This window comes from Heterodontus francisci, unplaced genomic scaffold, assembly GCF_036365525.1.
Source record: "Heterodontus francisci isolate sHetFra1 unplaced genomic scaffold, sHetFra1.hap1 HAP1_SCAFFOLD_43, whole genome shotgun sequence".
Taxonomy (NCBI): Eukaryota; Metazoa; Chordata; class Chondrichthyes; order Heterodontiformes; family Heterodontidae; genus Heterodontus; species Heterodontus francisci.
The window spans coordinates 2,957,404-2,967,270 of record NW_027141852.1 but is presented as its reverse complement, the minus strand read 5'-3'; positions in this window follow the sequence as shown (position 1 = coordinate 2,967,270).

Here is a 9,867-nt window from a genome sequence, read left to right as displayed (position 1 = left end):
CAGAAATCCCCTCTCATAGCTGCACATTAACACTGGTCTCACTGCTGTTCCCTGCTCTGACAGTACAGAAGTCCCCTCTCATAGCTGCACATGAACACTGGTCTCACTGCTGTTCCATTCCCTGACTGTTCAGAAATCCCCTCTCATAGCTGCACATTAACACTGGTCTCACTGCTGTTCCCTGCTCTGACTGTACAAAAGTCCCCTCTCATAGCTGCACATTAACACTGGTCTCACTGCTGTTCCCTGCTCTGACTGTACAAAAGTCCCCTCTCATAGCTGCACATTAACACTGGTCTCACTGCTGTTCCATTCCCTGACTGTACAGAAATACCCTCTCATAGCTGCACATTAACACTGGTCTCACTGCTGTTCCCTGCTCTGACAGTACAGAAATCCCCTCTCACAGCTGCACATTAACACTGGTCTCACTGCTGTTTCATTCCCTGACTGTACAAAAGTCCCCTGTCATAGCTGCAAATTAACACTGGTCTCACTGCTGTTCCATTCCCTGACTGTACAGAAATACCCTCTCATAGCTGCACATTAACACCGGTCTCACTGCTGTTCCCTGCCCTGACTGTACAAAAACCCCCTCCCATAGCTGCACATTAACACTGGTCTCACTGCTGTTCCCTGCTCTGACAGTACAGAAATCCCCTCTCATAGCTGCACATTAACACTGGTCTCACTGCTGTTCCCTGCTCTGACTGCACAGAAATCCCCTCTCATAGCTGCACATGAACACTGGTCTCACTGCTGTTCCCTGCTCTGACTGTACAGAAATCCCCTCTCATAGCTGCACATTAACACTGGTCTCACTGCTGTTCCCTGCCCTGACTGTACAAAAGTCCCCTCTCATAGCTGCACATTAACACTGGTCTCACTGCTGTTCCCTGCCCTGACTGTACAAAAGTCCCCTCTCATAGCTGCACATTAACACTGGTCTCACTGCTGTTCCCTGCTCTGACTGTACAGAAATCCCCTCTCATAGCTGCACATTAACACTGGTCTCACTGCTGTTCCCTGCTCTGACTGTACAAAAGTCCCCTCTCATAGCTGCACATTAACACTGGTCTCACTGCTGTTCCCTGCTCTGACTGTACAAAAGTCCCCTCTCATAGCTGCACATTAACACTGGTCTCACTGCTGTTCCATTCCCTGACTGTACAGAAATACCCTCTCATAGCTGCACATTAACACTGGTCTCACTGCTGTTCCCTGCCCTGACTGTACAGAAATCCCCTCTCATAGCTGCACATTAACACTGGTCTCACTGCTGTTCCCTGCTCTGACAGTACAGAAATCCCCTCTCACAGCTGCACATTAACACTGGTCTCACTGCTGTTTCATTCCCTGACTGTACAAAAGTCCCCTCTCATAGCTGCAAATTAACACTGGTCTCACTGCTGTTCCATTCCCTGACTGTACAGAAATACCCTCTCATAGCTGCACATTAACACTGGTCTCACTGCTGCTCCCTGCTCTGACTGTACAGAAATCCCCTCTCATAGCTGCACATTAACACTGGTCTCACTGCTGTTCCCAGATCTGACTGTCCAGAAATCCCCTCTCATAGCTGCACACTAACACTGGTCTCAGGTGAATTTTGAGTGGTCATTAAATGATCCGACAATGGCGTGGCCTCGGTTAATAGCAGTTTGAAGCAGGATATGTTTTAAATTCCATCGGCTCATCCCAAAAACCGACCTTTAAACAAGTCAAAACACTGGAAACACACGATGGCTCATTCAACGTCTATGGAGAGAACAAAGACGTTTACTGTTGGGGTTTGGACAATGAAGAGAAACATAGGAACTTGATGAGGACATTCAGCCTTTCGAGTCTGTTCCACCATTCAATTAGATATTTGCTGATCTGTATATTAACACCATTTGTCTGCTTGTTTCTGTCACACTTGGTACCTTACCTAACTCAAATCTATCATTTGTCAGAAATAAATAAGGAAACTGATTCATCGAATTTCTTAAAAGCAAAATACTGCGGATGCTGGAAATCTGAAATAAAAACTGAAAGTGCAGACAAGACTCAGCAGGTGTGGCAGCATCTGTGGAGAGAGAAGCAGAGTTAACGTTTCAGGTCAGTGACCCTTCTTCAGAACTGGCAAATATTAGAAATGTAAAAGATTATAAGCAAGTAAAGAGGGGGTGGGGCAAGAGATGACAAAGGAGAAGGTGTAGATAGGACAAGGCCACAGAATAGTTGACCAGAAAAAGGCAAACCATATGTTAATGGTCTGCTGAAAGACAAAGCATTAGTGCAGATAGGGTATTAATGGACTGAAAAACTAAACAGCCACAATCACAAACATGAAAAAACAGTGGGTAGGCACAGTAGAAACAAACTGAACAAACTAAAATAAAGTTTTCTTTTTTACTTTGCCGATGTCTTTGTATATATTGTGGATCGTTCTTCAGACTGTCTTCTTTCACAATGTAGTTCTGACCTCTGGTGATGTTGATCGTAATCAGCTTTAACTTGCTGATAGTTTTGGAACTGAGCAGATTTTCTTTGCTTGATTCTGCAACATGGAACTCAGTCTGACATGTGGACCCCTGGGAGGACTTAAAAGTAACTTGGATGATCCCTAGGACTGGTGGAGGAGTATCTGATCCATGGGAGAAGATTTTAGATATCAGCTTGTTCAATTACAGTTTCTGTTTTCTCTGTTGCTTGTGGAATGTCGGAGCATCCATTATGTTGATCATTGCTCCTAGTCAATTACTGCAGATATTGTCGAATTACCTCTGAGCACATCACACATGGGCAGGTGTCGGGACTTGTGGTCGCGAGCAACAAAAATCTTCTCTCGTGCTGCAAATATGTAATCTTCCTTCTGGCATTTAAATCTATGAATGTTTCCTGCAGGCTTCGATCAGCATACTGTAGTGAAATGTCCCATTTTTCTGCAGACTTGACACCTCTTCCCTCTCGAAGGACAAGTTTTGTAATAAGGATCCTCACCACTGCAATGATTGGATGTTTGAATGTGATTGTGATTTCTGTCTTGGTCTTCCTTGACCTTGCTCTGGGTTTCCTCTGTGTCCTTGTGTTTTGTGTGTTTCTCAGGGGAATCTCGTCGTCACGTTATTTGCCTCTTTCTCAGACTTCTGAGTCTCATCATGTCGTGGTCAAGAGTCTCGCACCATATTGTTTTGCTTGCCTGAAACATAAATTTCAGAGTGAGGATTTGCCCTTGCTTAAACACATCTTGTTAGAAAATGCATCGCAACATCATAATCATTATCGGTTCCAGTGTCTCTGAGTGTATTGAAGGTATTGTCAACTTTTGGTCCAGCAGAGTGTAGGAGTAACGCTCTCTTTCTTCGGGGTGTATTGATAGCGAGTGCCATCATTCAGAGTTCAAGTCTTGTGAGCCATTTGCTCCAGTGTGGCCCTGGGTTGCTGTCTATCTCTGCAAAGGCTGGAAAGACTGGCTGTTGTTGTGCACACATGATGATTGTTATTTATTTAAATCTAGAATTGTCAATGTAAGTCTTCTGTATGTCCCTGGTTGTCTGTGTGATTACTTCTTTTTACTCCTCAATGTCAGAAAAATATAGTGTTGTGCTGTGTTCTTACGTTTACATTAAATGATGACCCCAGGCTTTATATTCAGATTCAATCCAAACAGTATTTATTGTCTTTCTTATCTACATGGCATGATCACAGGTCCAAGGTCTTTTTCTCATTTTTTTTTTATTTTTTTATTTCCAAAATATACTTTATTCATAAAAATCTGTAAAAATTACATTGCCAAACAGTTTCCAAACAGCACAAAAAAATACAAACATTGCAAAAGAGATCAGTTTCTTTCAATAGTGTCATGAGTTTCTTCCCAACCCTTCCGTTTCACAATTGTCATGTCAATTACAGTTTTACATTTACAGCAATTAAGAATATTAACGATACAGTTCGAGGGGCTTCCCATGGTTCCAGCCCCTCAGTCCAGCTTGGTGGGGGAACCTTACACTGTGGTCTTTCCCCGTTGAGTCTTTTCTGCGGCTGCCCCAAGCTTTAGTGCGTCCCTCAGCACGTAGTCCTGGACCTTGGAATGTGCCAGTCTGCAACATTCGGTGGTGGACAACTCTTTGCGCTGGAAGACCAGCAAGTTTCGGGCAGACCAAAGGGCGTCTTTCACCGAATTGATAGTGTTCCAGCAGCAGTTGATGTTTGTCTCGGTGTGCGTCCCTGGGAACAGCCCGTAGAGCACAGACTCCTGTGTTAAAGAGCTGCTTGGGATGAACCTTGACAAAAACCACTGCTTCTCTTTCCACACCTGCTTTGCAAAGGCACATTCCAGGAGGAGGTGGGCGACCGTCTCTTCCCCACCACAGCCAACGCGGGGGTACTGTGCGGAGGGGGCGAGACTTCGGGTGTGCATGAAGGATCTGACGGGGAGGGCCCTTCTCACCACCAGCCAAGCTACGTCTTGGTGCTTGTTTGAAAGTTCTGGTGATGAGGCATTCTGCCAAATGACTTTGACGGTCTGCTCGGGAAACCATGCGACAGGATCCACCGTTTCCTTTTCCCGTAGGGCCTTGAGGACATTCCGTGCAGACCACTGCCTGATGGACCGGTGGTCAAAGGTGTTTTTCCGCAGAAACTGCTCCACGAAGGATAGGTGGTACGGCGCCGCCCAACTGCATGGAGCGTTCCGCGGCAATGTGACCAGGCCCATCCTTCGCAACACCGGGGACAGATAGAACCTCAGCACGTAGTGACACTTGGAGTTTGCGTACTGGGGCTCTACACATAGCTTGATGCAGCCGCACACGAAGGTGGTCATCAGGATGAGGGCCACGTTGGGTACATTTTTCCCGCCCATGTCCAGTGATTTGAACAGCGTGTCCCTGCGGACCCGGTCCATTTTAGATCCCCAGACGAAGCGGAAAATGGCTCGGGTGACTGCCACGGCGCAGGAGTGGGGTATGGGCCAGACCTGCACCACGTAGAGCAACAATGTGAGCGCCTCGCACCTGATGACCAGGTTCTTACCCACAATGGAGAGAGATCGCTGCCGTTTTCTCATTGGTGTGTGTGTGCTCTCCACAAGCCATGTGTAGAATGTATCTCTCAAAATGGTGTCTCCTTATATATGTATGATGATGTCATCTGTTGCATCAGTGGCTTGGTCTCTTAAAGGTACAGTTTCTTAAAGGTGAAGTCACCATGACACAACATTGCAAGCAATGTGTCAGCCACGCTCGATAGAGTGTCAGGAATGATGGTCAGAGGAGCAGACCAGGCTGGAAACACATAAAGAACGAGGGGCAGCCAATGTGAAAAACAGGGAATAAACAACATGGCATGGGTGGTGTTTACAATACCTCGAATCTCGGTTTGATTCTCTTCCAGGTCAGAGGCAATTCTAGTAACATGATGTCTATGGAATCACAGAATGACGAACAAAGAGACCATTTGGTCCATCATGCCAGTGTTGTCTCTTTAGTAGAGACAAATTACAATTAGTCCTGCTGCGTGGCTTTTTCCTGTAATCCTGTACATTTTCCCTTCCAGCATCTATCCATATCCCTTTTGAAAGTTACGATTGAATCTGCTTTCATCTCCCAATCAGGCAGTGCATTCCAGAGCACAACACATTACTGTGTAACAAATGGTTCTTCATGTCACCTCTAGTTCTTTTGCCAATCACCTGATATCTGTGTCCTCTGCTTAATGACCCTTTTGCCACAGGAAACAGTTTCTCCTGATTGAAAGTGTTGAGAACCATCATGATTTTGAACACCTCGGACAAATCTCTTCTGAACTTTCTCTGCTCCAAGAAGAACAACCTCAGCTTCTCCAATCTCTCCACATAACTGAAATCCTTCAGCCCTGGTATCATTGCAGCAAATCTCTTCTGTTCATTTCTTGCCCCAGAAATAATTGAAATGAAATGTTTCTAAGAAAATGCATGAACTAAATAAAAAGGAGAGAGAAATAAATGCTGAGCAAAATGGATATCAATGTTTGGAAGGTAAAAAGAGCAAAGAGATCGAAATTTTATTATCGAGGAGTGAGAGGAATAAATAACACTTTGGAGATTTTGTCAGTGGATTTACTGATAAATTTGGGAATTGAGAGGAAGCTGGTTCACAGAGAAAAAACTGCCAACCCGGGGGTGGAGCCTACAACTGCATCCGTCCAATAAGAGACAGAGTAGAAGTGACAGTTAGGTCAGTGGAACAGGACACTTTTAATCTCAGGATTATGGGTTGGATGATCCACTGTGGGTGCCCGTGAAATTCCACAGGAGCTAATACAACACCTTGCTGTCAGTGGCTCCTTGGTCAATGGGTGTGATTCTTGTTTAAGGAGTGTGATTAATGAAAGTGTGATTAATGAAAGGAAGTGCGTGGAGTTGAAGGAGAAGTTGTTCAATGTGAGAACATTGTCCCCCTCTGAACTTGAGGCACTCCGTTCTCTCAGGTCTAACCCCGACATGGTCATCAAACCTGCAGACAAGGGTGGTGCTGTTGTTGTATGGTGTACCGACCTCTACCTTGCAGAGGCTCAGTGCCAACTCACAGACACCTCTTCCTACCTCCCTCTGGACCATGACCCTACCGCCGAACATCAAGCCACCGTCCAAAGGACTGTCAGTGACCTCATCTCCTCTGGAGATCTGCCCTCTACGGCTTCCAACCTCATAGTCCCACAACCCCGGACAGCCCGCTTCTACCTCGTTCCCAAAATCCGTGACTCTTCTGACGCCCTACGTCATTTTGACAATTTCCAGTTTCCTGGTCCCAACCGCCTCCTCTTCACTATGGACGTCCAATCGCTCTACACCTCCATCCCCCACCAGGATGATTTGAGGGCTCTTCGCTTCTTCCTGGAACAGAGGCCCAACCAGTCCCCATCCACCACCACCCTCCTCCGCCTGCATGAACTTGTTCTCACATTGAACAACTTCTCCTTCAACTCCACGCACTTCCTTCAAGTAAAATGTGTCGCTATGGGTACCCGCATGGGTCCTAGTTATGCCTGTCTTTTCGTGGGATATGTCGAGCATTCTTTGTTCCAGTCCTACTCAGGCCCCCTCCCCCAACTCTTTTTCCGGTACATTGATGACTGTATCGGTGCCGTTTCCTGCTCCCGCCCCGAACTAGAAAACTTTATCAACTTTGCTTCCAATTTCCACCCTTCTCTCACCTTCACATGGTCCATCTCTGACACTTCCCTTCCTCGACTTCTCTGTCTCCATCTCTGGGAATAGGTTGTCTACCAATATCCATTATCAGCCCACCGACTCCCACAGCTACCTCGACTACACATCTTCACACCCTACCTCCTGTAAGGACTCCATTCCATTCACCCAGTTTCTCCGTCTCCGACGCATCTGCTCTGATGATGCTACCTTCCATGACGGTGCTTCTGATATGACCTCCTTTTTCCTCAACCGAGGATTTCCCCCCACTGTGGTTGACAGGGGCCTCAACCGTGTCCGACCCATTCCCCGCACCTCTCCCCTCACCCCTTCCCCTCCCTCCCAGAACCGTGACAGGGTTCCCCTTGTCCTCACTTTTCATCCCACCAGCCTCCATATCCAAAGGATCATCCTCCGCCATTTTCGCCACCTCCAGCGTGATGCCACTACCAGTCGCATCTTCCCCTCCCTTCCCCTGTCAGCATTCCGAAGGGATCGTTCCCTCCGCGACACCCTGGTCCACTCCTCCATTACCCCCACCACCTCGTCCCCGTCCCAGGGCACCTTCCCCTGCAATCGCAGGAGGTGTAATACCTGCCCATTTACCTCCTCTCTCCTCACTATCCCAGGCCCCAAACACTCCTTTCAGGTGAAGCAGCGATTTACTTGTACTTCTTTCAATGTAGTATACTGTATTCGCTGCTCACAGTGTGGTCTCCTCTACATTGGGGAGACCAAGCGCAGATTGGGTGACCGCTTTGCTGAACATCTACGCTCAGTCCGCAAGCAGGACCCTGAGCTTCCGGTTGCTTGCCATTTCAACACACCCCCCTGCTCTCATGCCCACATCTCTGTCCTGGGATTGCTGCAGTGTTCCAGTGAACATCAACGCAAGCTCGAGGAACAGCATCTCATCTACCGATTAGTCACACTACAGCCTGCCGGACTGAACATTGAGTTCAATAATTTCAGAGCATGACAGCCCCCCATTTTACTTTCATTTTTAGTTATTTTATCTTCCTTTTTTTTTACATTCTTTTTTACATTTTTTACAATCTTTTTTTGCATTTATTTCATTTCATCTTAGTTTGTTCAGTTTGCTTACCCACTGTTTTTTTTCAGGTTTTTTTTCAGGTTTGCACTTGCTGCTGTCCAACATTCAGTGTATTCACACCTAATCTGTACTAATGCTTTGTCTTTCAACACACCATTAACATATTGTTTGCCTTTGCTCCGTGACCTTTTGGTCAGCTATGTGGCCTGGTCCAATCTGCACCTTCTCGTTTGTTATCTCTTGCCCCACCCCCACCTCACTTGCTTATAATCTGTGACTTTTCTAATATTTGTCAGTTCCGAAGAAGGGTCACTGACCCGAAACGTTAACTCTGCTTCTCTTTCCACAGATGCTGCCAGACCTGCTGAGTGATTCCAGCATTTCTTGTTTTTGTTTCAGATTTCCAGCATCCACAGTATTTTGCTTTTATTTTTGTGAGTTTGAGTGCCATTTTCTTTTTCCCTTTTTTAAGGCTTCATGAGCAGAGAGTACAGGGGGTGTTTGAAATGAACAAGTCTCGCTTTGATTCAGGACTCTTTCCTCTCTGCAGCATCTCACTATGAAAGATTGAATTTGATCTCATTTCATTCTCAGCTCGGGTCTGTGCGGCTCAGTGCCACTTCTGGCTGTCTCCCGCTTCACAATCCATCAGTACTGAGAAAGCAATGGGGAATATTACTCACATGTTGTGTTCTTTAATTTTTTGGAAAACTTGAATGTCTGTATTTTCTTCCAAAACAAGGACACCAAGCTGTTGTTAACGTAGGGCTGAAATAGCTCAGTTGGGAGAGCGTGAAACTGAAGATTGAAAGGTCGCTGGTTCAATCCCGGGTTTCAGCAATTCTGCTTCCTCTTGCGTTCCTTGCCTTGGTTCTGATTTTCCGGTTGCACAAATTACTTTGAAATTATTTACCAAGCACCAGTGGATTGAATTTGAGAAACAACACAGAGTCATTTACAGCACAGAAGGTGGTCATTTGGCCTATCACGTCCATGCTGGCTCTCCCCGGAGCAATCTAGTCAGTTCCACTCACCAGCTCGATCCCTTTCCTCCTGCAAGTTTCTTTCCTTCAAGTATCCATCCAATTTCCTTTTCAAATCATTGATTGTCTCTGCTTCCACCACACTCGTGGGCCAAGACATTTCCACCCACAACATAAAAAATTCCACCTCATCAAGGATGGGAAATACTTACATCTTCGATATTTGCTTATTCTCTATTTCTATGAGAATAGACTGGCAGTCAACATGAAAGGAAACCCAAAAATCTTCCAGCAGCATGCAAATGATAAGTGGGTAGTAAGAGGTTGAGTCGGGCCCATTAGGGACAAAAAGGATAATATAAGCTTAGAGGTGCAGGGCAATGTTAATCTACTTAATGAGTACTTTGTATCAGTGATCACTAAGGAAGTGGAATTTGACAAAATATCAGTCGATGTGAAGAGAGTAGAGGCAATGGAGAGAGTACAAATTAGGAGAGGGAGGTACTAAAAAGGCTGGCTGTGCTGAGGGAAGATAAATCACCTGGTCCAGATGGCTCACATCCCAGGTTGCGAAAGGAAATGCGGATGCAGATAACGGAAGGGCTTGCTATAATCTTCCAATCTTCCCTGGATACGGGGGAGGTGCCAGAGGATTA